Source organism: Petaurus breviceps, unplaced genomic scaffold, assembly GCF_028583685.1.
Source record: "Petaurus breviceps papuanus isolate PSGF00001 unplaced genomic scaffold, PetGlider_PUasm1.0 140, whole genome shotgun sequence".
Classification (NCBI taxonomy): domain Eukaryota; kingdom Metazoa; phylum Chordata; class Mammalia; order Diprotodontia; family Petauridae; genus Petaurus; species Petaurus breviceps.
This window is the reverse complement of record NW_027185698.1, coordinates 31668302-31696247: the sequence shown is the minus strand read 5'-3', so window position 1 is coordinate 31696247 and position 27946 is coordinate 31668302. Positions and strand designations below refer to the sequence as shown.

Sequence of the window (27946 nt, the reverse complement as noted above, 5' to 3'; positions counted from 1 at the left end):
AACAGACAGTAACTGCTCCAGAAAGTCAGAGGGGAGAGAGATCTATGAAAGCTGAGGTGGTCAAGGAAGGCTTCATGGAGAATGGGAAGCTTGATTTTGAAGGCGAGTTTGATTTTCCATATGTGGAATCTCAGAATTGGAAAGTATCTCAGAAGCCACCTAGTCCAATCTTATCTCAATCAATCAATCAATATTTATTAAGTATTTACTATGTGTCAGGCAGAGTGCTAAATGCTAGGGATATGAGAAGAGATTTTTTAAAAGTCCCTTTCCTCAAGGAGCTCTCAATCTATAGAAATGCCCAAGAAATGGTCATGCTAGCTACTCTGGGATGGGAAATCTAATGCATACGGAAGAAATTCATTTCACTTTTGTAGGATCATATATTTAGAGCTGCAAAGGAGGTTAGATTCTAAGCTAAGATTGTATTTTCTCAAGCATATTAAGACAATGCATATAGAATCAGGATGGGCCAAATATATATTTTTCAAGATTGTCTCTAAAAGCAAACCAAACAACCCCCCCCCCCCCCATGTTTTCGCTGTCTCTAAAAGTGATTGCATGAGGTTTTGTATAGCAAATTTATATAGATACACGAGTGCACATACATACATGCACCTGATGGGTATCAAAAAAAATACTTTATTCTCTGGCTAATTGATCTTGATCTCAGTAGTGGTAGATCTGTTGAAGGGAATATCCTACTGAAAGTGCTGAATCTGGGTATGAATCAAATCTTGTATATATCCTTTGTGTTCCCTGAAGTCTCAAACACAGTCCTTGACACAAACCTATGGGCTATTCTGTGTGTGGAGAGAAAGCATTAACTGATGAATAATGGGTTGTGAGGTTATTGCTTTTGTCTATTTGTATTTAAGTCATTTCTGAGAAAGAAGGGATCTTAATGACCATTGGTGGCTTCCAACCCTTTGATTTTACAGGAGCAAGAATTAAGAGCTGGAGAAATGGAATGATTTGCCCAGGGTCCTGCAGGAAGTTAGTTGCAGAGTGGGGGTTAAATTTTCTGCTACTTTTTTTTTTCCTAGTGCAATACTAACTCCTACTCTTTTAATTTTTTGCATGTTACCTCCAAGAGAGGCTAAGGAACTATAGAACATTAGAAAAAGCCTGTGAATTCAGAGGATCAGGGTTTGAATCCTGACTCTGCTATTTAAATATTTTTTTGTGACCTTGTGAGAAGTCTCTCCCCTTCTCTTGGCTTCAGTTTCCTCATCTATAAATTAGGGGACGGAACTAGCCATTCCTTCCAACTTCAGATCCCACTCACATAGAATTTTCCTGAGTCCTAAGACTTCTTTACACAGTGTCTGAAAAATACCTTTTGGAAGATCAGAATGTCTTAGTTTCTTTTCCATTTTAGAAATGTGTAAGTGTATCTACCTCACGGGACATATTTTCTCTCCTTTGGGGATAAGGCAAATAAAAATGAGTATGCAGTTTACCATGTTCCACTGAATATAGTAGTCATGGATAAAGGTGAATATATATGTACTAAAGGAGATTTATAAAGACAGGGAAAGAAACTTTAAGAGAGAGAGAGGTCTGATCTTAAGGGGTGCGTGGATGAAATGACTCTTGGAAAGCAATCTGAGGAACTAGGTTTCTTCCCTTAGGAGCTGAACTATAATAATAATACTGATGGATGGCATTTAGATTAGTGTTTTATACTTACACACTTCCCTTATACAAACTCTATGAGGCAGGTACTATAGGAATTATTTTCCCATTTAATGGGTGAGGTAGCAATGTCCCTTAGGAATTACCCAACTTGCCAATAGTCATAGTAGCTAGTTAGTGGGAAAGCTGCTACTAGAACCCCAAATCCCCTTACCCTGAGGGAACTAGGGCATTGTGTGAAAAATACTGGAAGGGGCATTAGGAAATGTGGATTCAACTCTCAGTCCTTCTGTTAGCTTGTTGTGTGGTGACCTTGGGCAATTTCATCTCTCTGGGTTACAGTGAAATGAAAGGGGCTGACTTAATTAAGAGCACTTCCAGATATAACATTCTATGTACTAAAATTCCTTTTTTCCCTAACATATTGTAATTCTGTGATTTAACTTGTACCCTTGATTTTCTTAGCTGGACAAAGATGAAATCCTCAGCAATGATCTGAACCCCTACATCTCCTGTATTATACCTCTTCTCCAAACTTCATGCCCTTTGGGCTAAGGATGAATTATTCTTCTGCTTCCTCCCTCCTCCCCCATCATTTAATATCAGCTGATAAATTGCATAACAAAAGTTGACTACAATTAGATTGAAGCAAAATAAAAAATGCTTAATTTTAAGCAATACTTATAGTTTGGGAGAAAACACATAGCTTTTATTCTGATGGGTATAGTCTGATTGTGCATCTCTCTAAATAATGATAACAAGTATAAGTAATGACAAGGGGGCAAGGGAGAATGTGGGGGTAGAATCTCCAAATGTTTGATTAAGACTATGTTGGGAAATTCAGTCTATGAAGAGACAATAAATAGAAATTAGATAAAAATCAGTCACGAGGAATCCAAAAGGTACCAGCCAATTTTTTGTGGAGAAAAATGGCAAAAAAAATTGAGAGAAGAGGAGCTAATCTTATAAGATGTGTTTATTCAATATTTCCAGAGATAAAGACATAAATTGTTGACTGCTTAACCCAAAGGAAAAAAAAAACTAAGTGCATCTGTACTTTCCTTCCTTACTTGCTTCCCCTTATCTATCTATCTATCTATCTATCTATCTATCTATCTATCTATCTATCTATCTATCATCTATCTATCTATCATCTATCTATCTATCTATCTATCTATCTATCTATCTATCTATCTATCTATCTATCTATCTATCTATCTCCACAAATTAGAATTTTGTCACAAAGAGAAATGGGTCACTCTGGATCAGGTGGTAGTAGATTCTTACTCAGTGGAAATCTTTAATCTGAGATTATGTGATCACTTGTCAAATGCTATAGAGGAGGTTCTTTTTCAGGTTGGGATTAAAGCAGATGACCTATGTGGTCCCTTTCAAATTTGAGATTCTACTTTTTTTCCCCTCAAGACTTGATTTTCTTATCTCACTCAGATGGAAATGAAGCAACCTCTCATGGGCCCTATTTCAAGACTGATGGACACAGAAGCTTTGTTTGATCTGCTGTATTTCTAACCTGGGCCAGTTTACTCCTCTTTAGGGACTTTGGATTCTTCTGATTTCTAGTTAAATGCTTTTTCCACTAGATCACTTCTTCCCCTGCCCCCCCATTGTCAGAAAGAAATTTTTGCCATAATTTAGTAATGGGGAGTTTCCATAGGACCATGGAAGATCAACAAAGGAGGTATAACATTTTCAAGTTGAAATCTTGAGAGCAAGATACACCCCCCATCCATAGGGGTTAGTTAGCTGTCGACCTGCCAGGAGATGGATAAATGAACAAGGTGACTTTTCCATGACTTTCTGCCCCCTTTGATTGATAACATGCCCATTGTTTCAACACGTTGACATCAATCATTCCTTTCTTCCAAGGAGTAATCTCTATTTAAGTCACAGAAAAGATGGTGTTAGAAGTCTCCTATTTGCATGCACCTCCTTTTACTGAAGGATACAATTGAGGCTCAAGGAGCTGGAAATGACTTGTCCAATGATACACAGTGTGTGGCAGAACAGAGATGTGACGAAGAATTGAGGGGATCAGTTCCCAATCCATTATTCTCAGTCTTTCATGCTACACCCTAGTCCCATTCCAATTAACTATAGTCTTGACCTCTTTAGAAAATGTTATAAATCTAATCCTTATTTTTTCTTCAGAAGTGTTAAATACCATGATTTTCTTATATAACCTTCCATTTAGGCTCTCCATTACCAATTTAATAATTTAAAACCAGCCAGGATAATAATATTCCACACAATTGTGAAATCTCTTTCAGAATAGAATAGAGGGAAAGAGGTATTGCTATTCCCTTTAAAACATATTTAGTAGATTCTTGATATTCTTTCCATGGGCTCAAAGGGACTCTTTGAATTCTCAAGAACATGATAACAGGCTAGATAACTTAACTGTGGATAGTTCCACATTACTTTATATTCAGCCCCAAAGTTCAGTCATAATTCAGGTGATACTAACCAGGAACATACTTATGAGCTCTCTTTGGTGGAAAAGTGTTGCATTTGGGATCAGAAGAACTGTTACGAAATCCTGGGATCAGCACTTGCCAGTTATGTGATCATGAACAACTCACTTAATCGCTCTGACCCTCAGTCTTCTCATCTATCAAGCAGGGATAAAGGCAATTGAACTACCCACTTCATAAGGTTGTTGTGAGAATTACATTAGATCTTCTAGATTAATTTCCTTCTAACTATGGGGCAGCTAGATGGGGTGGGCCTGATGTCAGGAAGACCTGAGTTCAAATTAAGTCTCAGACACTTGTTAACTCTGTGGCCCTGGGTATGTCATTTAACTCTATTTGACTCAGTTTCCTCCTCTGTAAAATAAACTGGAGAAGGAAATGGCAAAACACTATAGTATCTTTGCCAAGAAAACTTCAAATGGATCACAAAAAGTCAGACTTGACTAAACTATATAAATGTCAAGTATAGTTAGTGTTTTGTATGGAGATGGGCACAAATAAAGAATCATCTGTTGTGGTTCTCTCCTATTATATCGAGCAAGTGTGGATATCAATAAATGAATGAATGAATGTTTGCCATTGTTCTCTGCATTAAAATCATATTTAGTTGCCTCACTTTGGTCGGGAGGTGATCTCAGATTCCCAAAGAGTATACCAGCAGATTTTCAATCTGTAGTCGAGTCTACCAAGAAGGGCCAACTTTAAGTGTGAGACTGATGGCAGATTGTGTCACCAGTGACTAAGGAAGCTAAGCTCAAGGAGGCTTGTTGCCAGAATGTTGACCACAGGTTTTCAGCTGTAATAACTCCTGAAAGCAGTTTACTGAGGCATAGAAGAACTACAATCAGCATCACTGTAGTCAGTACTCATCCTGATGAAACCACAGTTGCTTGAAGTATTTGTTGTTGTTGTCTTGTCGATTAGCTGTATTTGATTCTTCATGACCCTGTTTGGCATTTTCTTGGCAAAGATACTGGAGAGGTTTGCCATTTCCTTCTCCAGCTCATTTTACAGATGAGGAAGCTGAAGCAAAGAGAGGTAAATGACTTGCCCAGGATCACACAGCTAGTAAGTGTCTGAGGCTGGATTTGAACTCAGGGCTTCTTGACTCCAGGCCATGTACTCTTACCACTTCACTACCTATATTTGCCTAATCAGGCTCTAAATAGAGGGTTAGTCCAAGGAGCAGTTTATGCAAAGTTGCATAAGAAGGTTGTGACTGTGTTGTGATATGTGCATGCTGGCATTGTACATCAATACCCCTGATATTTCCCTTTCATCTATCTTCTATACCATCCCTTACTTTTGGCTACAGAAAGACACATCTTTGGTCATGGAACAAACTATAGCAATGCTTCATTTACCCTATGCTTCTAGAGGCTAGTTTTTCACTTTATAATGCTGATTGTAGCTTGAAGGAAGAAAAAAAATTCCTGTGGAAGAAAAATCACTGGCTATGAAATTACCATAACGATACAGTGACCATATTTTCCTAACCCCCAAATTAGGATATGCAGTCCGACAAAAGAGCTTTTGCTGATTTGCAACGAGAGAGAATATTTGAAATCAACCCTGACCTGGAAAGTGGAGGATATCTATTGTGGCTAAGTGGATAAAGTGCTGGACCTGGAACCAGTAAGAAAAGTTCAAATCCCACTTCAGACACTTAACAGCTCTATGACCCTGAGCAACTTTGTCTTCCTCAGTTTCCTCATTTGCTAAATGAAAAGGTTGTACTCAGTGCCCATTAAGGTCATTTCTAGCTCTAAGACCATGATCCTTTGCATCTGTTCATTGTGAAGGTCTGTTTTCTGCACATCTCTTATGGTACTCAGTTACCATGAGGACACAGTTGTTCTTTGACAGAAGGCTTTGAAGGCTTCATCTGCCATCTTTCAAAACCTGGCAGAAAGCTAATGTCGATTCAATAGGGGGAATTTCATCTATGTCTCCTTGTTTTGGGGGGCTATTTTTTATTCTTGCTCACAGAAAGGGGCCACTTAATCAAGACATTATGTTTTGTTTACAAGCTTTTCTAAAGAACTCATAAAATATCCCCCCATGCATCCAAACTGAACTATGCTCTTGGTCCATTCCACATTAAGCCCCAACGCTGCCTTTATTCTGAGGCACAATAGCTAAACTTCCTTTTGCCAAAGGAGGCCCAATTCTGACAGATGCTTCTTCACACACACACACAGCCCAAATTTTCATTTCAACCAGTGAAAGAAAACATCAACACAGATGGGAGTGCTTCATCATCAATGTGGTCGCTTGGCCTTTTTCTTAGCAGGGGATGGTTTCTTGTTGGCAGTTCCTTTGAGGCCTGGAACTTGAGACTGCTGGGGCTATGGAACTAAGGGGATATCCAGTGACCTTCTTTCATTAGGCATCGTGGGGTGTGCTATTTAAATTCTTGCAAGTGGCTCTGTTAGATAGTTGAAGCATATTCCCATTCCAACCCCTAAAACAACTTAATTTTAACTGAGCATGATAGAACTCTTTCTAAAATGCATGACCCTTTCTGTCTCTCCCAGAATAATACATAATGCTCAAAGAACCTTTTTTTTGGGTGGTAGGGTGCAGTCATATATTAGGGATGTCCACTTGTTATATTAAATTGCAATGCAGTGATAGAGAGCTAGCTTTAAAAAAATAATAGCTAAAAATGTTAATGAAATTACAGATCTATTCCCTATTCTTATCCCTCTAATACAGTGATTCAACTTAAATTCATGTCTATTTACCAAGTTCCTTCTTTTTTTATTTTTTTGAGCTCTGCAGTGGCTTATAGATGAAATAAGATGTTTAGATAAGGGATGGTCCCTGGGCACAAGATGGCTGCCAGATCTCAGGGCTATTGCTGTATTCATTTGACTCTTTACTCAATGGCCCCAAGTTCTGATACCTTTTAATATTTTTCTCCCAATTTTCCTCCATTTCTAGACTATTAAAGTCCTACTTTTCATTTTCTAATTTACCTCTGATAATCTGCTATAGGTTTTGGGGAAAAAATAACTGAGATTAATAGAATTACATATCAAATATGAGTAAATAGTCTCTGGGTAAGGAAAGGTAAGGAAAACATGTGACTCAATATACAAGCTTGGTTCACAACTGCTTCTGTGGTACAGTAGTGTTTTTTGCTTGACTATATTCTAGATAGTTAAGGTTGTCATGTAAGTAACCCCTAGATGCATGAAATGTCACTATTCATAGGTGATTTTCCAGATAATTTAACAAAACCTTTGTGAAACAATATACTTTGACTAGAAATTATATTACTGAGGTAAAGTTTATTTTTTTCCTATGAATTTTCATGGTGACTTAATTAAACTTCACATGTGAAAAAGCAATCTAAATTTCTTTTATGACATGATAGATTATTTTCATTAGACCCACTGCTTGATCAGCCTAATAGATTTTCCTGAATTCTTTTTCTTGCCACCTTAATCCTCACAACAACCAAATTACATTGTTATTGTTATACCCATTTCCCATATGAGAAAACCAATGCCCAGGGAAATGAAACTACTTGTCCTGAATCACATAATTATAGTTCATGACAGAATGAGTAGGACCTCCCAGATCCCCTAACTCTTCCAGGTCGATAGTTTGTACCTTGTTTTCATAGATAGGGTAAGCTATCCCGAGACCCAAGTTTCACTGTAGACATTGCTTACCTTGCCTGCTTTTATAAGCTGAGATTGCTTAGGTCAACTTACTATTTTTCCCCTTACTTCTTGTTCCTAAGAAAATGGATCCCTTGTCTCAGATCACAAGAGGAAAAAGGAAAATTCCAATAGGCTACATGCAATTACAGCTTGAAAAGTATCACTTTTTATCTCTGTTCTGGCATAAAGGTGGCGGCAGTTCAAGGGAAAAAAAAAATTCCTGTATGATGTAGAAGAGATTGCCACTGCCCTTATAATAACTCTTTGTCACTGATCCCATTACAAATCTTGGTTTTAAGTTTTTTTTTTTTCAGTCATGGAAATCCACTGTAACCAAAGAATGCATCTTTAAGGTCTAAAAATATGCTCCTTTCAAAACTATATGAATGAAGCAATTTGGTAAATCTGTTGGGTTAGGCCCTTAGCCAGTGGGGTGTTCACTTTGTAAAGTCTAAGGAGGAGCAGGGTAACTGTCTGTCTGCCCCATGTGTAAAACTGAGGGTGCCTTATATCCATTGATGCCACATCAGCAGACTGTTTGCCTCAGTTGCTTACTGCCCTGGCTTCTCCTTGAGAATCCCCCTCTCAGTTCATGCTCAGACATCCCATGTCTTTATTTCTCTTCAGAGATAGTGAAGCAATGTGCTGTAGAGAATAGAGAGCTTTCCTAGAATCTAGGAAGCCTGGGTTCAAGTTCTACCTCTGACACATACTAATTGTATGACCTCAAGCAAACAGTTTAACCAGTCAGTGTTTCTGGCCAGAGAAGATGCAAAGGTAATTTCCTCATTATATCAAAGCGATCACCCTTTTATGTAGTAACTCAACCTAAGCCAGCATGGATTTTATCAGCATTGACTTTGCTTTTGTGGCTCTTTTCTCTTTGGATTTACTCCTGGTTGGAACCTTTACTCAACATTTGTTGAGAGATGGTGAGGCAGGGGAAGAAGCCTTGGGACTTTTGCCTTATCAAGTCTTATGTAGCCTGATAAATGAGCCTTCATATTTAGTCTCTGAGTGTGTCCTTTGCTATTCTAGGTGAACAGAGTGTAACTTCTGATCTTTTGAGTTTTGGAAGGTCAGGAGGACACATTAGCATCCCAACATTTCAGAATACATATTTGCATCTATCACAACATCAGTTCCCCAAGGACCAAGAGGGGACCTTAAAAAATGGCCTTTGGGACTCCATCTAGTGGCAACTGAGACAAAAATTTATCTGGTAATCACGTTGTATCTGGAAGCATGCTTGGTGGGACCAGTGCCATGTGAGTAGTGAGCTAATGCTGTGTGTCCAAGCTGTTGGGGGGAGGTGATATTTGTAAAGTTAATTGATATTAAGTGGTTAATAAAATCTCAGCTCTCATCATTGGGCTTTAACAATCAGTAAAACATAGCTTCTGGGGCTCAATTCAGTAGCAAAAGAGGAGATGTCCCCAAATTCATCAAACCTTGAGCTGCCTGGCTCTGGGAGAATGATCTGGTGTATATTAGCACATTAGTGCTGGTGAAAGAGGCATCCCCACTGGCAAAATCAAAGATCCTTAAAGTATTTAAGGAAATAAAAACATGGAAAACAATATCTTACCCATTATATATAGTGTCATGGATCTTGCCAAATGCTTCTTCCTGGGTACATTGTTTCCTGCTCTAGCCCCCCCTGTTTTCTCATATGAAGAAGAATGAGTTGGAAGAGATGATCCAACCCAGGTCAAGGTCTCTTGTAACTTTAACTCTTATCCCTCCAAAATGAAATAGGAGTTGAATGAAAAGAAAGAGTGGGGTAGACTGGATAAGTCAGAAAAGACTTCTTGGAAAAAGTGGCCTTTAAGGAAGGGCTCAGATGATGGAAAATATTTGGATAATGCAACAGTAGAGCTGATCTTGCATACAGGTAGGTGCTCAATAAATGATTGATTAATAAACAAAGCCATAGAGATAAAGTTAAGTGTGATTTATCAGAGGAGCAGGAAAGAGGATGGTTTGATTAGATTAGAGATTCTCACTATTAATAGTATATTCAGTAATGGGGGAAAGGGTCTTCTATGATCCACTGAATGGAACCTAGACCATAATAACAGCTAATGTTTATTTTAGATTGACAAATTTCTTTGCATGTTATTTTATTTTATCCATCGCAAGGATATTGCTGTAATTATACCCATTTTATAGGTTAGGTGAAGGACAACACACAGGGGTGTGCTGTAGCCAGCTCTTAGTGTCTATGAGAGCCAGTTGTTAAATTTTTAGTATGAGCATTTTCACCTCAGAAATTGGCAAATGTTACAAATCATGGTTTGATTTATAGTTTTGTTGAATTATAGACTTAAGAGAATGTTAACAATGCAGATTAAACTTAAAAATGTGTTGAGGCCACATATACGTGTATATGTACATTATATACACAACCTACATATCAGAAAGCTGATCATTAAATATTTACCAAGATATTTGGGACTTAAACAATAAAATCAGGAAGCAAATTTGGAATACCATTAGATTGAAAGTTTGATTAAATTGATCTTTTGCTTCATCTAGGAAATTGTTTTATAACTCTCTCTTTATAGCAGGCACCATTTCCTAAATGGGGCTAGCCTAAAACTTCTTGGGGAGGGAAATGTGAAGATCTTACTGCATGGAGGTGTACAGGACTATGGATGGGGATGCCAGAAGTTCAAGACACTGAGACAGAATATAAAAGGAAGGCCATAGGGAGCCCCTCACCTCTCTACCCCTACAGATCCCCACACATTGTTCCAACCCACATTAGCAGCTTATATCATGGGGGCCTAATTTATATGGAGAGATCAGGCTCACAATGTGTACCCTTCAAATCAAAATAATGTCATAGGAAGAAAATTGGAGAGCTTGGTTCTAGTCCCAGCTTCTACCACTATATACCAGCTGTCTGACCTCAGACCTATCATATAACCCTTTCTCTCTAGACTTCAGATATCATAGAGTCCAGCCCCCTTATTTGATAGCCCAAGAAAATAAAGACCTTTCCAGGGGTAACACTAGATATGGTAAAGTTGCTTCCAGGTATAATATTCTCTGATTTTTGTTGGGCAGAGTGGAGTGAACTTATAAATATCATTATTTCTGCTTAAATCAAATTCCAGCAAGCATACTTTCATGAAAATTTTTTTTTCTTTTAACTTGGGGATGGCGATGTCAAAAGATGACTGGATTACAAAGAACATTTCTCAGACATGTGAGTAGACTTGCCAAATGGAAGAAGTCCAGCACGTCAATGGGCTCAGAGAGCCCACATCTTCAGTCCATCAGAGGGATTGCATTGCCACCTGTCCGGGAATACTGACAACTGTGTTAATGAAGTGAAAATGAATTCTGCTCATTATTTTTTAAGTCGTTTGAACTTGAGATTATATTACCTTTAACAAGCAACAGATTTAATGGGCTAGGGAGAGCTAGAAATATTAATTAATAACCCTTTTGCCAGATTCTCATAATATTAAAATTCAGACACGATAATTTAAATACATTGTCAGAGTTAAGAGTGCAAAGTAAAATGCAGAGCCCATAATAAGGTAAATATATCTTTTGGTGATGCCTTAATTTCCAGTCATCACAACCTCATTTTCTTAAAAGGAAAAAAAAAGAAAGAAAATAAATTATAATAGACATTTATATAGAAGTTGAGGGTTTGTAAAGTGCTTTGGATATATTATCTCTTCTGAAACATACAACAACCTTCTGGGAGTAGGCAGTATAGGAATTAGTATCATAGGATTGTTGAGAGAGAGGGACAAGGGATCATCTAGTTCAATCTCCCCATTTCACATATGAGCAAACTGAGGCACACAGACATGCCTAAAGTCACTCAGGTATTAAGTGGCAGAGTCAGAATTTGAATTCAGGTCATTTGACTTGAAATCCAGAACCCTTTTCACTGTCTCACACTTATAATCCCCATTTTACAAAGCCTGAGAGAAGTTGTATCAGGCTAGTAAAAGACAGTATTGGGAGTGACTTAGATTTACTGTAAATTGGCCCAATTCCTCTGAGTTAAGATGCCCCATCTCACCTTCACAAGTTATAGCATTAATGACAATTCAAAACAAAGAATATTTTGTCAGGTTTGTAATATGTGGAGAATTCTTTTATTTTCCCACTTTGCTAGTACATGCAATCTTAGACTCCCTTTAGTCCTGAGGTTCTTAACCTGGTATCTGTGAACACCCCTGTGTGTGCACAAATTACAGGGAATTCATAAACTTGGATGGAAAAAAATTATTTCAATATGATGGTTTCCCTTGATAGTCTTTTATTGCATGTGTTTAATAATATGACTCTGGAAAAGGGTCGTTAGGCTCCATTCATCTGCCAAAGGATGGGGTCCGTGACACACAAACTTTAGAACCTCTGCTCTAGTCAATCCTTCATGCTTATAGGCAGTGTGGGACCATGGAAAGCCTGATGGATTTGGGATTAAAATCTTCGCTCTGCTGTTTGATCTTGATGTGATCTTGGGGAAGTAGCTTTACTTCCTTTAGGCCTGTTTATCTGCAAACACAGAAGGTTGGGTTGGATGGTTTCTGAGGGCCCTTGAGCTCTGCATCTATGATCCATCGTGGTCCCTCATTGTATGGATGCAGGAAACAGAGGCTGAAATAAAGGAACTAATTGGCTTATAGGCAGCAAATCCTAGAACTGAGAGCCTAACTCACATCTTCTGACTAAATCTTGGGCTTGGCACTCACCATGCTCATCTGCTCACTGAATGAAATGAAATGAAATCTCAGTCTAATGAAAACAAAGGCTGAGCAAGTTAGAAATAAGATGAACAAGATAGACAGGTCAGGAAGATGTTCCAAAGAGTTAAAACTCCCCAAGTTTCATTAACAGAAAAGGACTCAGAGGCAGCTCTGACAATGTGACTTCGCAAGCAAATCTGATAGCCGAGGACTCATTCTCCCCAGTCTCGCTTTTCTTATCTCAGGGAAGCCATCGTCATTCTCGTTTCCCCTGCTCTGTCTCTCACACCACAAATTCAAGCCATCAGAAACAAAAGGGATGATTGGGGAGAGAGCTTTCCCTGAGGATGAATGACATAGCCATCATTCATATTAGGGATCAAATGTTCACCCAGGAGGGCTCTCTGGCTGGGGGCCTGGTAGCAAAATGAAATGGAGAATGGAGGCAATTATCTGGCAGATTCAAACAATACAAAACCTTTACTGTGACAATTTGTAAAACACATAAGAATTCCCACACTGGGTCAGTTGCCTGATCTGGTCATCTGAGGAGTCTGTCTCTGATAGAAGAACCTGGTGACATGTTACACAGGAAGCCACCCTGGGATGGTTCACTTGGCAATATCAGAGGCAATAGAGGTCCCCAAATACCCCACTTTCCTGCCTTCATCCAACAAGCCTTCCTGGTCGGCCACAGTAATGATGCCAGCATGCATTTATAAAGCTCTTAAAGGCTACAAAACACTTTCCACATGTTATTTGTTTCTTACAATAAGCATGTAAGTAGTAAGTAGTACAAGTATCAGTGACCCCATTTGAAGCCTTTGGATCCTGAGACACAGGGAAGTGATGTGACTTGCCGTGGTCACATGGCTGGTTATAAGAGAGGCTGACAACCCAGATCTGTTAACTACAAATCCAGCATTCTCTCTATTAAGAAATCAACATCAAGGCAAATTCCACTTTTGTCTACAATTGCATTTTTCCCTTTGAAACTTGTGACAGTCAGCTCAGGTGACATTTTGGCCTCTCCTCATTCATTTCTCTACTGGGACAATTCAGTTAAGAGTATGTTGACACCACAGAAAAAGTGGTAAGCCCAGGATAGTTCCCCCAGGGAGCCTCGACATTATGGCTACAATATGGGGATCTCATAAGGACTATAAATCCTCTGCCTTTTTTTAATTAACATTACTGCTGGATAGAAAATTCAGTTCATATTACTAGGTCATGTCATTCATCAGGGATGGTAGAAAGGAACAGACGTCAAAGGAGGAGACCAAATAAAACCTTTTCTATAGTCAATGCTATGAATTTTGGTTAAAAAAAAACCTCACATTTCTCTAGAACTTCACAGAATGCTTTCCCCATGACAGTCCAATGAGGTTGTCAGTGTAGGTTTTATTGAGCATGATTTACAGGTTTTAAAGTTAGAATTCTAGTGCAGACTTTCAGATTCAAATTGTCATAAAGTCTCCTGTGTATCATGGTGGGTGAAAGATGAAATCCCCCATAAATCAAAAGGGAATAAGGTGGTTAATTTTGGGAATCGAGTGAACCACACTGAATCCGTCTTGTGACTCAATTCTGGAGCTAGCTTAGTTTCTATTCAATTTCTGCTGAGTCCAATTTCTGCATTGTAAGAAAACTTCATTTATTTGTGGCAATTTGGAAAAAAAAAAACCCTTATTATATTGTTTGAGCCTAGCCCTGCATGGCTGGGAAACTGGACCATCACACCCTGCTGTTTAGAGACCCTTAAATAAGGACTTAGGTTATGCAGACCAGAAACTTGGTCAGATCAAAAGACTTATACAAGGAGTTTTCTCACAATTATACATCTCAAGCAATCCATATGTCTTATCTGAAAACTGGCCCCATAGTAATCAATTAATTATTGTTCCTATGTCCCTTTGATTGTACACAGACACCTGGGGGAAGCGATCACCTCTTTTTCTGAATTCAGGGAATGGTACCCCCTCCTAACTTGGAAAGTCCATTGTATTTCCTCTGATTACAAATCAGATTACCTAATCTTGTATCCTGGTTAATTGTTTTAATTAATTGGTTTTATTTAATTAATTGTTTTAATGTATAGATGTCTATCTCTCCTTGTATTTGGAGTCCAGCTCTAAACTGAGAAAGGAACCTGATCCCAATTTGTTAGCCAGTTGGCAGGCACTGCTAATTTAGTAAATCAAAATGTATGGAAGCTTGAACCTTTGTTTCCTCAGTCATTTCACCTTTCATCTGCCACAGTATGTTGGTGAGTCTTGCTTTCCCTGAAAGATTAGAAGCTTTGAGGGTGGCAGGTATCTTATTCATATCAACAAACACGTGATGAATGTGTGCATATATGAATAATTGCATGACTGAATGAGTGAGTAAGCAAATGAAGGAATTAGTGAATGAATGATTGGATGAATGAATGAATGGAGTAAGGAAGGAATACATGAAAGACTGAGTGAATTAATGAATTAGTGGATGACCACATAGTCTGATGGTTGTTCAGATGGATAATATTTCAATGAATGCATAGATGGATGAACTCAAGGAGAGTCAAGGCTTACTTCATTCCTTTTGCAATTTTCAAAGAAATTTATTTTTTTCCAGTCCTCACTGCTATCAAACAAGTATTATTTTTTGCTACAAAAAATAGCTTTCTAGGTCGACCTGAAACATTGTTCTCCCTTTGTAAAAGAAAACAATTTTGTGTCAGGCAAATGTAAGAACAATTTTGATGTGATGGATAGAATATTGACACTTTTCACTACAAAAAATAGTTTTCTGGTTTAAAGTAATGAAATTTCAGACATATATATTTTTTAAAAAGATATTTACAAATTCTTTAGTCTAAAATGAGAGGCAATGCATCATAAAGCAAGGGCTTTGTAAACACTAAGTACCATTTAAATATGATTTATCATCATCATCACCACTCAAAGAATATTCACCTTGAAATAAGAAGACCTGGTTCCTTTGTCCACATTCCGCCACTTAACAGCTATTTCACCTTGAACAAATTATTTCAACTCTCGAAGGCTGTTTCTTCATCTGTAAAGTCATCATAATACTATGTGCATTATTTATCTCACAGCAGTGTTGTTAGGATCCAATGAGATAATGTACCTTTAGTGCCTTGTAAGTACAGAATGTGATATAAAAATCCCACAAATTATTGTTTTTAAAACATAACCATTGTATTGTAGTCCTCCGTGGAACCACACAAAGCAAAATATTGCTTTGGGAAATACACATAACTTTGAAATAGAAAAAGTCTGGTCTACCACATCCCACATGGATGTATTTATAATTTGGACTATGTTGCATAGGGAGGAGCAGGGAACAAAATAGGAAATAAGGTTATGAGGAGGGATCCATAGTGGTAGCCATACATCCCAATTGGAGACCAGGAAATAGAGCATGGATTCTGGGCAAATAAGGAAATTATAAGAACATAAACACATGTATTATATAAATGTATCATTTTATGATTACAAAGCAATATACAGGATGTAGATATAAATGCATTATATATAGTTATGGCATACAAAATATCACAATAGGTAGGTTGTTAAAATTTTATTATAGATAGCTACCTAGCTTTCTCTCTCTCTTTTCCCTTTCCCTTATTCCTTCTTTCTCCCTTCACCTCTCTGTTTTCCTTCTCCTCTTCTGTCTATCCCTTTCTTTATCTCCCCCACATTTTCTCTTTCAAATCACTTCTGTGAGATTCAGTATCTGTAATATATTAGAAATTGATTCAGCAGCTATTGTATACTGAGTACTATTCTATGAGCTAGAAGAAAGTGCAGAGTTTAGATAAAATAGTCTCCATCTTCATGAGGCTTATAGTAAAGCAGGCAGATTAGGCACAAGTACAGATAATTATAATGCACAATATTACTTGATAAATATATCAAGGAGCTTTTAAATACATTACTTGGTGAAGTCCAAGGCTCATTACCAACTTAGGTAAATAGGAAAGAGCTTCTGAAGGAGATGGCTTTTGAGTCACAATGAAAAGATAGTTGGAAATTAAATAGACAAACATAAAGGGGTTCAGGTTGATTGAGCAAAGAGGGGCATATGGAAAAAAGAAAGGCGCAGTGTGTGGTGGGGGAGAGAGGACAGAATTCCTAGTAATTTGAGATAAGATTGGAAAGATGGGGTGACATCAACTTGTAGAGGGACTTGAATACCAGGCAAAGGGGTTTACATTTTACCCATTAGATAATAACTAATTAATATTTATGATTTGAGAAATACTTACAAACACATACACATATATCTAAATGGTATAGATATAGAAATAGAGAAATAATAGGAATATTATTTTGTTTACAATATGAAAGATTGATTGGAAGAGTCAGAGGTGAGAAAAATCTGTTAAGAGATTATGCAATAGTGTTGACAGGGTGGTAAGGAAGGCCTGAACGAGGCTACCAGTGGGAAGATTGAGGAAGGGACTAATACAATAGCTGCTACAGAGATGGACTCCTTATGAACTGGTAGTTAATTGGATATAATAAGTAAAGGAGAAGGAAGAGTCAAAGCCAACCTCAAGATTATTATCTAGAGAGAACAGGAGAATGTCAATATTACAAATGGGAATAGTGAAGTCAGAAGGAAGAGTAGGGAGGGAGATAATGAGCTAAGTTTTGGATATGTTGAGTTTGAGGTGCCAATCAAAGTGGAGATATCAGGGACATTTAGAATTATGAAGTTTGAATTCAGAAGAGAGCTTAAAGTTAGAAATAATAGATTTGAGAGTCACCTCCATAAAGGTGTTGGATTTTACTCAATAGGCAATAGCGAACAAATGAAAATTTTTGAGTTGTGAAATCACTCACATAGAGATGTATTGTCGATGAAACAGAAACAATGAAATTGTTCACTCTCCATGAAACTGTCAAAGGAGAATCAAGAGAGAAGAGAAAATGGCCGAGTATAGAACCTTGAGTAATACTCATGTAAAGGAGTAGGAGAGTGTGTAGACTTTAGTAGTAGAAAGAAAGACTAAGTGACAATAGACGCAGAAAGAAAAGGAGAATGTGATGTCTGAAGGCTAAAGAGGAGGTAGTATTCAGGAGGTTGGGGAAGTGTAATAGGGATGTAAATTTAAAGATCTTCCCTGCCCCTAGGCTAAAGTGCACTGGAGCCTGGGGTGGGAGGCTTGTTTTTCAGTAGATACTTCTTGATTGGCCAGTGAGCCAATAAGGTTGTCACATTCTCTGAGCCAGGAGAAGGCTATATAAGCCCTGATGTGTAGCTTTGATTTGGGGCTCACTTTGAGAAGTGTTCTGTGATTTGATCTGGATTCTGGGAAGCCGTTGTCCAGAGCCCCCCAACTTTGAGAAACCCAGATGTTGATTGGGTATGGATGTAATGGTTGGACAGTTTGAAATCTTTCTACTTGATCTGTTTCTGTCTTGACAATTCTGTCTGTATATTCTAAAGTCCGGGGTGCTGATAAATAGAAAATTGCACCTGCAAAGGATTAAATTGACCTTCACAAACTGACTTGTACAGGGTCATATAATCTCAGAAATGGAAGAAACCTAAGAGGCCATCAACTTTAGTCTTTTCCTCAATAAAAATTCCTTTTCCAATCTTCCCCATAAATGGTACTCCAGATTTTTGTTTAAAAGCTTACAGGGGAGTGGAACCCACTACATGCTACATTGTTTAGGGGTGGGGTAAATGGTGAGAAACAAAAGAGGGAAGAAAAGTTTTTTGGAACTGTGCCTCTGGGGAATGAAATAAAAAAAATCCCTAAGGGGAGAACAGAAGGATTGTAAAGAATCAAAAAAGGCCCAGCTTATAATTATATGTAATGATGGCTCCCAGTCCCATCAGAGGAAACTTGGATACAGGTGTTTGAGTGGACATCAGATGATCATTTGTCAGGCATCTTAGTTGTGGGTGTTAGTTGGAATAGATGAATTCTTGAGGTCCTTTCTATCTCTACATTTCTATGGTTCAATGATGCTCAGTGAAAAACAAACTTCAAAAAATGCACATTGGTTCTCCCAACATCCATATTAAATTTTCTCTATTCAGGATGATAATAATAACTATCATTTACATAGCACTTTAATGTTTGAAAATTGCTTTACATATGTTGTCTGATTTCATCCCAATAACAACCCTGTGAGGTAAATGCTATTATCCCCATTTTACAGATGAGAAAATGTAGTGCCTGGCGCAAGGCTGGAACTTGGGTTTTCTTGATTATGAGTCTAGTGCTCCATTCATTGTGACAATTGGCAGGGAGAGAATCTGGGTTGGAAAGGCAGGATTCCTTCAATTTTTGGAGGACAAGATACTCCCTCTAGGTCCTTCTTCTTCTAGAGTACATAGATAACCCAGGACAGGCTGACTCAGAGAGGAAAGCTGTGCTAATGCCTAAGATTGTCCCCAGGATGATGACTGTCAGCCCCAACAGGCTTAAAACTCAATGCTCCAGTGGACTCCTGATGACCATTTTGTTTTAGGGGAGATTCATGTGTCTGGCAGGGACTGGAAGGGAATGCCTCTGCTGGTCATCCATTTCTGCCAGATCTGTCCCTTCCTGCTTCTTAATGGAATCAGGCTCTCTGAAGATAGGTGGCATATTGTAGGATGAAGAACGCTACATTTGGAATCAGAGTATCCAGGCTCAAATACTGACTCTGCTAATCACTACCTGTGGGACCTTCTATGAGTCACTTTTCTCTTTCTAGGCTTCAATTTTCTTATTTATAAAATAGGGGTCTGGACAAATGATCCCTGAAGATCCCCTCAATTTTAAAATCCTGTGATGCAAAAATATGAGCAAGATACATGCAGATGCAGAAATACTCAGATCTTATCCTTGGGTCCTTAAGTTTTATTTTTTTCTTTAATATTTTGATAATTATTTCTACATAATTTTTTAACTGTGTATTTTATGCATTTAAAAACTTTGTCTTGGGGCGCTTAGGTGGCACAATGAGTAAGAGCGCTGGCCCTGGAGTCGAGAGGACCTGGGATCGGTTCCGGCCTCAGATACGTCACACACACACAAAAACTGGCTGTGTAACCTTGAGCAAGTTACCCCAATTGCTTTAAAAACAAAACAAAAAAACTTTGTCTTGAGAAGGATCCACAGGCTTTGCCAGACTGCCAAAGGGATCCACAGCACAAACAAAAGTTCTGATCAATTAACATTTACTAAACACTTGCTTTTTTACTATATTGCACACACTGAGCTAAGCTCTGGGTATACAAAAAGAAGCAAAAAAGAAGGCCCTCCCCTCAAAGAACTTATCATCTAAGGTAAAGAGAAGGTAACAAGATTTTAATCTCCTTCACAACTTGGCCCCAGACCATGCTTTGCTGTAGCATCTTGCTTTTTGCATGGTGCAGTGGAAAGAAAACTAAATCTAAAAGCAGACAACCTGTTTTCAAATCTTGTCTCTGCTACTTAGGAGTATCTGTATGACCCTGAACAAGAAACTTAAACTCTGGATCTCGGTGCCCTCATCTATCCATTGAAGGAAATAGATTAAGTAGGTCTTCTGGTTGTTTCCAGCTTTCAGTTTGTGATTTCTCTGGCTATAAATACAATCTAAAGACAATCAGAACCAAACCTCTTGTGATCCATGCCTACCAATGCCTGACATATATAATTATAGTCTTAGAAAGTACTTCAGAAGTCACTCACTCATCTCTGTGCCAGCACCAGCTCCAATGTTTCCCCTCATCCTCTATCCCTCATTACCCCTCTGAGGGCCCAGATATGTGCTTGGAGAACTGGTTTATTCCTCACTGCCCTGAGTGCCTCCCTAGCACCCCTTTTCTCTGCTGGAATATTTATATGCTCAAACTGTTAGCATTTCTATTTTGGTAACTGCATGTTTCTATTAATGGCTCACTCTTGATTTTTCCTCTCACGGGGTGTTTTCTTGTTGAGTCTCACAAATCGGATTTTCGCTTGCTCACTGGCACCAACTCACATTGATATGCTGCTGCAGGATCTGATGATATCCTTGACAGGTCTCACTTAAAATAACTGACACTGATGTATTTTCCCTTTTCCTCTCTCTGAGGAGGAAAGAAAATTGCATTAATGAATATAATTATGTGTGTATGTGTGTGTGTGTGTGCATGCACAAAGCATCAGTTGTGATGTAGGTTCTTTACTCTCTCCTTTCTGTTTTCTCATTAGTTCAAGGTGAATGGAAACTGGATTTTAAACTTCTCCAAAGCAGCTGTGACTGCCAGTTCTTTCTTCCCTTAACCTAATATCTTTCTTACTGAAAGGTCCTTCATGCCTACAACTACCTCTCCTATCTACCTTCTACACTAATTACTTGAGTAATTAATTTGAATTTAAGAGAAGGGCATGTATTTATAGGCCAATAACAAAAACTGACCCCAAATCAATCAAGTCTCAGTACTTATAATCTGTTGGCTTTGAATGACAAGATATAGAGAGTTACAATGACCTCCCTGTTGTGATTTCTCCTTTGTTCTCAAAGAGGACCATGATATCAAGGAGATGATGACATGACTTGCAATTGACTTTGATTTGAGGGAGGGAGAGCTGTGCAAGGTCACCAGCCTCACTTTCTCCTCCAGAGCCATCTGGCCAGATATAGATCAGGACAACTGGAGATGGCCCAAGATGCAGTGGGGGACCTTGGCCCTTTTCAAAGCTAAGGTCTTTTCATGTTCTCACTTGAAGGCAATGTCCATTCAGTGAGCAGCCCTCTTTAAGAAGTGAGTCAAGAGATGGCCCCCTTAATAAAAAAAAAATAATCAGGTCCAGGAAGCATGGTGGATATTTTACTCCCAGTATCTTGTAGATTGTGAATGCACTAATCACTCTCCTGCTCTCTTTCCCCCAACTTGCAGCCATTTCCCTTCATGTCATCAATTTTGGAATTTCAGATGAATGAGGAACAGAACTATATTTTATTGATGATGACAGTGATGATCATACTGATGCTGGTGAAAATACTTCCTACCATTAAATCCTTCTCCTGTGGCTCAGTGTGACTGGGAGGTATCAGAACCCTTGAAGATCTTGCCAGTAGAGTAGAATCTTTCATACATCCTAACAATCCAGGCAATCTGGGTCTAGGGGCAAACTTTGTGTCTGCTACTAGTGGACCAACCTGGCTATGTGTAGTGAGGTGTATCATCAGAGAGTAAACAACTAAGTGATAGTTGTTTATTTTTTATTATTATATTTGAGATACCAAGGCATCTCATTAAACCATTATGTATTATGGCATGAACAAATATGATGTGTGTAATTGGTAAGAGTAGCTACATTGTTGAAACCATACATCTTTGGATATATCATACCCATTTCAATAGACTAGTCCTACTAACACATACAAAGTGCTTCCTTAACAATATCCTTGGAAAGTATATAATGCCAATAAAATTTATTTTATATGCAAAGAAACTTATGTCTCTCAAGATGAGGGTCATCCAAGATCATCCAGATAGAGAATAAGATCCTGAACTTAGATCTCCAGATATGGGATACAGTGCTCTTTCCATTGTATCACACTACCTCCCAGAACAGTTCATCACTAGGAAGAGATCTACTTGTTTTGGATTGAACCATCAAAGTCTTCTGTTAAAATAGAAATACAATATCTGGGAAGAATGATATATAAAATATCAACACTGCTCATTTTATGGAAAGGAAATCCCTGAGGAAATTCCTAGAGAACATTTAAGTCATGTAAGGAAAGAAAGTATCAAGTGTTTTGCACAATACTGTAGTATAGATTTAGGAAGGGTATGCCAAAATAGAGACTTCTGTATAAGCCTTAATAGATCACAGATTTTAGAACGAGGAGGAAGCTTAGAAGCCTTTGTGTCCAGCTTCATCACTTTACATATAAGGAAACCAAGGACCAGAGAGGTTAAATAACTTACCCATAGTCACACAGTTAATATGTATCTAAATTATAATTTGAATTTAGGTTTTCCTATCTTTAAGTCTATCACCCTATCCCCTGCACCATGCTGAGATACTCCATAGGGTGTGAGAAAGAGGAGAGGACTCAAAAGAGAAGACAGGAACCATGAAAAAGAGATGTCCGGATTCTGAAAACAAATCTTTATCAAATCATAATTTGGTGTCAGTTCCTATCGCCTTCATCTTGGAATCGTGCATTGACCAGTAAATCCTAAATTCATATGGAAAGGACAATTCATCTCAACCATTTTACTGAAGAAATTTGACAAGAATAAACTGAGATCCAGAGCTGGAAAGTGAATATTGTTTTATCTATAGAAAAAAGAAAAAAAATGTACTGAAACTATCCAGAAAGAAAGAATTCAAATACCTAGGAATCACAATAAGGATAGTACAAGATTTATCACCTGTCATGTTAAAAGAAAAGAGGACACGGACAAGGTCTTTTAAATGGCAGCAGATAAAAGTCTATATACTTTTAAAGTCGGTAATAACATATGTAGAAAAATTGCGTATTCTCCTATAAGGAAAAATAAATGAATATTCAATGAAATAGTGGATGTTCAATGATTCTGGAAGGAAATAAATGGAGCTGAGGATTTTGAAATACAAATATAAAATTCGAGAGAAATATAAGATTCAAGAGAAAAATGAAAAGGTAAATACTAGTCAAAATTAGAAGGAAGATTATGGGGAATAACTATTTACATTTTAATGGGGAGGAAAATATTAAAAGTATTCTCTGAGAGTCGTATCACAATCTATATTAGAGACAGAAGACCATGAATTTTGTTATATTTTGAAGATGCTGTTTTTAAAAAAAGGGGGGGAGTGGGAAGAATATATTAAGAGAAAGCAATTAAAATAATTAGAATAAATAAATCAAGTTTCACTGAGAAAGGTCTCATTTCATGTATATGTGTACACATATCTATCTATCTATATAAATAGATAGATATACATATAACTAATTCAAATTTATAAGAATAAGAGCCATTAACCAATGGTCTAAGGATATGATAAAAGGGAGTTCCTAAAGGAAGAAAACCAGGTTGTCAAAAGCCATATGAAAAAAAAAATGCTCTAGATTACTGCTAATTAGAAAAATAAAAATCGAATCAAATCTGAGATTCCATCTCACAACCATCATATTGCAAAAAATGACAAAAAGGAAATTGACAAATATTAGAGGAATGATGGAAAAACAAGAACACTCGTGCACTGTTAGTGATAACCTACAGAGGTACAACCATTCTGGAAAGCATTTTGGAATTACACACACAAAGTTCCTAAACAGAGCATGTAGATATACCACTGCTTGTCCTTTACTCAAAAGAGATCAAAGACATAATTAAAGATACAATATATTCTAAAATATTTATAGCAGTTTTGTGGGGGGGAGGGGAACTAAAGTATAGCCATTGGTCAAGAAATGACTGAACAAATTATGGCATATTAATGAAATGGAATGCTCTTTTGCAGTAAAAAAAAAAAGAGAGAGAGAAAATAGATGATTTCCAAGAGACCTAATTGCTAATTGATGCAAAGTGAAGTAAGCAGAACCAAACAACAAAAATATAAAATAACAGCAATACTATAAAGACAAGCAACTTTCAAAGCTGTAAGAAATATTATCAATACAATGACAATCTGTGATTCCAGAAGACTGATGATGAGACCTACCTCCTGACAGAGGGGTGATGAATTTAGTGTTCAGAATAAAGAATATCTAAAAAACAAATCAGCCATTGAGGGAATTTACTTGATTATATTTATTTGTTCCAATGATTTTTTCTTTTTTCTCTAATAATGTGAAAAGTTAAAAAAAAACAGCAACAAAAACAACAACAAAACACTTCAAAATTGAGAAATGGTAGGGGTGGGGGGGAGGTGCTAGATATTTGGAATGTTGAATGAACTTTCAGAGGCAGAAACTAGATTCTTAGTTTTGCCTAATTGTTTTACTTTGTTAGAAGAGAGCTTTCAGGGAATAGAAATAATCTGTAAATGTTTGTAATATGAAAACAAATCAACAAAACTTAAAAATTGAAAAAATAAGGAAAGTCTCATTTAATATGACATCATCTGTAGAAGTAGTAGTAGTGATAGTGAGTAGTGCTGAATACAATCCTCAAATAACTTAACATTTTTGTATTAGAAGATCCTATTATACCCTCCTTCCTCATTTGACTAATGTGTTATCTCATAAATTATAGAATGTTAGAAATAGAAAAGACTTAAAAATAGCAGGGTGTCCCCAAAGTCTTAGTGCAGTTTTAAGCTTTAAAAACTTCAGAAGTATGAATGCTACAAATTTACAAAAATATTGTAAATTCATTTATATTTCTTTTATATTTTTCTACATTTATGAATTTTGAATAATACATTTTTAAATTTCAATTTTAACAGGATGGGCTACCTTTCTTTTCAATGCAACTTTATTTGCATAATCTGAAAAGTATATCGAGTATAGCTGTTATTAACTAATAAATTAGTGCAAGCCTCTTTGCTAGGAATCTGGAAGTATCTGTCTGATTCCATATCACAATTCAAGATTTTTTTGTTTAGGGAGTGTTGTTGCCTCTGGGAAGGGATATTCGAAGGGGAAAGTGGCCCAAGGAGAAGGGATACTACCTTCTAAGAAACACAAAAATTCTTCTATACTTCCCTGGGCATGGGTCAGCTTAAAGTGGTTCTGGGTCAGATTATATTTACCTTGATCTTTAAACCCATTACTTAGATATTAGGTGGTGTGAAGCTCCTGCATATCACAAGAGGCCTGTAGAACCTTGTCTTTCTCTGAATAAGTAGAGAAGGTACTTTTGACTGTCCATCTTCATTACTTGATTTATTATCTCCATTAAAATTTTCCTTGAGGACTCATATCAAACTGTCATGTAAGCATCAAAACCTCATTCTTTGGATGATTACAAATGCCATGTTTTTGGTCTCTGAGCAGCGAATGATGAAAGTTTTTTTTACAAAATTCAAAAATCAAACAGTGATATATGGCACAAGATGGTGGTTATTTTGAATTTCATTAAAAAGATATCAGTGTTTAAAATTTTAAATAACTAACCTTTTACATTTTTTTGGTATGGCTATAGCTTTTATACTTCAAAAGCTATTAAACCTTAAAATATAAGTAACATTTTAGTAACATCCTTTATTTTAATGCTTTGAGAATCAATAATTGTATCAATGTGGGAAATATGCTTCCCCAACCTCACACCAACCTTGGAGATGGTAGCATTCCTAAACTATGTAAATTTCCTATAAGAGCTAGTAAGGCCATAAATATTGTCACCTTATGACCAAATTCATGATAAAACTCTTCACTTACACTAGTCCTTGGGAAGAAGAGATATAATTTATAACTAGGCCTGTATTCCAAGTCTTTCTGTCATGGTCAGATTTGTTGGGATTTGGACACTGTTGGCATAGCCTACAAAAACTGAATTCTATTCATCAAGGTGAGTTATAATTACTACTAATATTAATTATAACTCACACCCACACTTATTTTCCCTTATCTATATATCTCTGTACATTTTTCAGAAATAATTTTTTTGCTCTTTTCTTCCTCCTCTCCCCTTATTCCCAAATACTTCCCAAAGAATTTCTGATGTTTCTAAGAATGTTATTTTCTCCCCACTGAAGATCTCCCAGTTTTGTGGAGCATAAATGGCCACAGATTCTCTTCAGGTAGATAATAATATGGAGGTTTTTCTATTGGGAGTAGAACTGGGGGAAATCCAGAAACTATGCTGATTGGGTCCACCACAAATTTATGCTATGTAATCTCAGCTGGGCCTTCTCTGAAACAAGGCAAACATTTTATTCTTTTGAACTTTCTCACTCTCCACAGAAAATATTTTGTACCTTTTCATTTCTCCTCAACTAGACTAATAGCACTTTTGTTCAGTTTTATCTGTCTTTTCATGACCCCAGCTGGGGTTTTCTTGACACAGATACTGGAGTGGTTTGCCATTTCCTTCTCTAGCTCCTTTTACAGATAAGGAAATTGAGACAAACAGAGTTCAATGAATTGCCCAGGGTCACAAGTCTAGTAAGTGTCTGAGGCTAGATTTGAACTCAGGAAGATTAGTCTTTACTCCAGTCAAGGTCTCTATCTACTTACTGTCCCACTTAGCTGTCTCCACCAAGAGCACTCCCTGCTCCTATCCTTATAGCTAAAGATGCTTATTAGAAAAAAAAAATTGAGGCAATTTGCTGAGCTCCCCTTCCTCTTCCTTGTCATGACACGTCATTTAGACACTGTTTTTCCTGCTTCACTCTGGTTTCAAACGATGAGACAGAGCCTCTCCTTACCAAAGTTCACATCTTTGATTCCATCCCCTTCTCATTTCCCCAGAAGATTACTCCTTCTAACATCCCCACTCTCTATTGTCTCTACACATGGGCTCCTTCTTGCTGCTAAGACACACCTATTTAACTCCTATCCTAAATATGTGTTCACTTGATCGTTCTATCTCTTCTAGTCCAATATTCAACTCCACCAGACCCCATTTATTCTCCCTACCTGCCTTTTAAGGCTAAACTTCTTGAGAAAACTATCTACACTAAGTGCCTCTATTTCAACCACCACTGTCTTCTAAATTCTCTAGCATCTGACTTCCAAACTCATCATTCTACTGAAACTACCCTTTCCAAAGTCACCAATTATCTCTTCTTTGCCATACCAATGGTCTCCTCAATCCTAATCCTTCTTGATCCATCTGTAGCCTTTGATAAAGGTGCTTGCTTTCTCCTTCTGGCTCTTAATCTATGTTACTCTCTAAGGCTCTGTCCTAGGCTTTGTTCTTCTTTTGCTCCATTGTAATGGTGATTTCATTAGTTCCCAAGGGTAGAATTATTCCCTTTATGCAGATAATTCCTTCATCCTTAGCCCTAGTTACTCTCAGAGTCTCATATCACCAATTGCTATTTGAACATCTCACACTCAGCATGTCCAGAAATGGAAGTATCCTTCCCTCTCAAACCTTCTACTCTTTCTAATTTCCTTAGTACCGTTGAGGACACTGCCATCTCCTCGTCATCCACAGTGGCAACTTTGGTGACATCCTCAACTCCTCTCATTCACACCATATAACCTTATCCATTGATTGCACCCATTGCCTCTGCCCTGTCCTCTTATTTGCTGAATTAAATGTAGAAAATCACAGTATATAATAACAATGTTTTTATTTCCTGTAATTAATTCTCCTGGCATATTGGCATATGAGTTCATTATCAATCACCCTGGCTACTCTGGACCATGACCTGAAGACACTTGTGAAAAAAAGTGGCTATGTTCTATTCCTGAAATACTCTCCCTATTCAACTTCACCTACTTTCTTGACTTCCTTCTGAAATCCCAACTTTTGTGGGAAGCCTTCCCTAGCATCTTATTAATTATTTCCTATTTTTCCTGTATGTAGCTTATAGGTATTTTGTTTT

At 37.4% G+C, this 27946-nt stretch overlaps 1 pseudogene; it reads right to left on the bottom strand.

Moving 5' to 3' along the window:
* LOC138151472 (MYG1 exonuclease pseudogene) overlaps positions 1 to 27586 on the bottom strand; it is a 91397-nt pseudogene extending 63811 nt beyond the window's left edge.
* Between the last annotated feature and the right edge of the window lie 360 nt (positions 27587 to 27946).